Here is a 2,384-nt window from a genome sequence, read left to right on the forward strand (position 1 = left end):
AGGGAACCAATAGAAGAGTATGTGGAAGCATCAGGTAGGTGGTCATTTTCACCTTCAGGGGGGTGGGATGATCATTTTGCCCCTTCTATGTCTGAGGGTGAGTAGTACACTCCCCCTTCCCCCAAGAAACATTTTTCTTTATTATCCCTTTTCTTTGTAAAAAAGAAAGGTTTTTTTTTTTTTGGGTAAGATTTAAAGGAGAAAGTTCAGGGTATGCTACACGGAAGCAAATCACTATAGCAGATTGGCTCGCTAACCTTGTACAGTCTCACTCAAAGATTGACCTTTGTATAGAATCCCCCCCCCCCAACTATCTCCGGCATCTAATTTACAAAGATGCCGTTGGCCACTTATACCAAAGGATTTAAATCCCCCTTTTATTAATCAATTCTATCCTTTTCTCAAAAAAAAAAAAAAAGGAAAAAAAACACAGCCCTACGTCTGTGTCTCTCTTCTTCATGTGAAATAACCTTGCTGCCCTCTTATATATGATACCATTTTATTACACCAAATTAATGCACTCCCCCCCATGTGCCGCTTACTTAGAGAACACTCTATCCTTAAGTAAAGAGTTTCTTAATTTTCTCTTTTTCTTCTCCTCCTCCAATTTCTATATCAGATTTGAATCATATACGGGGATGTCTCTTGTGGGCTATGGAGAATTGGAGATCCACCTTGATCCGGCATACATTCATTTCTATAAAATTCGTACAAGACCTGGGGCAGGATTTTTAAAAGCCTGTGGACTAATTTAAAATTATGATATCAAATTATTTGTAAAATAAAAAAAATGGATTGACAGTTTTTGTGTGGGAGCGTGGCCCTTATGTGTGCACGAGGGCCAATGAGAGTACACACATTTGCATTATGGGGGGTAGGGGCGGGATTTCTTCCTTTCATGGGGGGCTGATGGTGATTTTGCCAACGACCCCCCCCCCCCCACATCGATGCCATGGACGACTCTATCCCACAGAGAACTTTTCTCCAAAAAATATTTAAAGAAGAATCAATCCATCCTTCAATTAATGCACTATACATTGACAATCAATCCAAACTTCTACTTCTTCTCATCCATGCTTTTGAACACCTTGGAATCCTTACTAAAGACCCCTGATTTCTAACTCCTGTGTGCATCCTAAAACACCATGACACAAACATGCAACAAGAAAGTGGGAGTTATAAAATACAGCCGAGGCCCAACCTGCACTCACAAGTCACAGGGGATGCTCAAAGGGAGTAGGAGGATAGCACTAGCATCTTGAGCAAGAAAGATAGAATTAATCAGATTTTGATTCCAGCTACCGTCAGATTTTAGATCACTAACCTTAAAAAACCAAATGAATGGGACACACTCTGTCGGGAATTGTAATAAAATTCTCCATGGGTTGTACTCAAGGATCATTCCAAATAGAGATACTCCCTCCATCCTCAACCCAATTCCAAATAGGTGAAGAAAGCTTTGTTGCGGCATGTGAACTCCTTCAAAATAGAAGCCCCGCAAAGTGGGCGGATTTGTAAGAAGCCTCCAAACCAATTTAAGTAACACAGCTTTATTATGGTAATAAGTACCACGAAAACCTAATCCACCCAAAGAGTTTGACTGAGTCGATCAGGAGAGGATGGAACATTTATGTTCCCCTTGATCACACCCTTTCCAAAAGGCTGAGTTAATAGAATCAAGAGTTTTACAAACATTTTGAGAGAACAGAAATTTAACATAAACTTAATTAAGGTGGACCAACCAGCTTGAGACAACAGAGAGTGTGTGTGTGCGTGTGTCATGTACAAGGCGTCAATGCCCGGAACCAGGAACCAGAAGCGCCAGAACCGGCCCGATTGACACCCTTAGAGCCTGCCCTGACATACTGAACACTCGACATGTCTTCTTCCTTTCATGATAAGGAGGTGTCTTTGTTTTTTTTTTTCCCCCCCTTTTCTTTTTAAAGCATTTCCTGGTAAAGAGGGTTGTCAATAGTAACTAGGCAATTGAAAATCATTTTGGATATCCTATGTGATAGAATGAATCCATTTTGATTGAAAATACACCTAAATATGCTATTCAAGGCATCCGAAACCATATCTACCATTCTCCATTAAACTTAACCATCTTGATCATGCATGCAGTTGTTAAGTCATGGTTATGATCAGGTAAAACACACATGCTACTGCCACCAAGTCATCGAATTCTAAAATATAATTGTTGACACAGTATTTTCATTTAGATGCTATGTTACATCTCAAGCTTCAATAGTTTCAGAGGATTGGAGTTAAATAGGTTAGTGCAGGTATCAAGAAGCTGGGACTACAAGTTTATATATTTGATTGCATGTGCAATGCTACTCCCACTGACATTTATTGGCTATGGTCTGTCATGAGACGTTGAA

Source organism: Telopea speciosissima, chromosome 9 (genome assembly GCF_018873765.1).
Source record: "Telopea speciosissima isolate NSW1024214 ecotype Mountain lineage chromosome 9, Tspe_v1, whole genome shotgun sequence".
Lineage (NCBI taxonomy): Eukaryota > Viridiplantae > Streptophyta > Magnoliopsida > Proteales > Proteaceae > Telopea > Telopea speciosissima.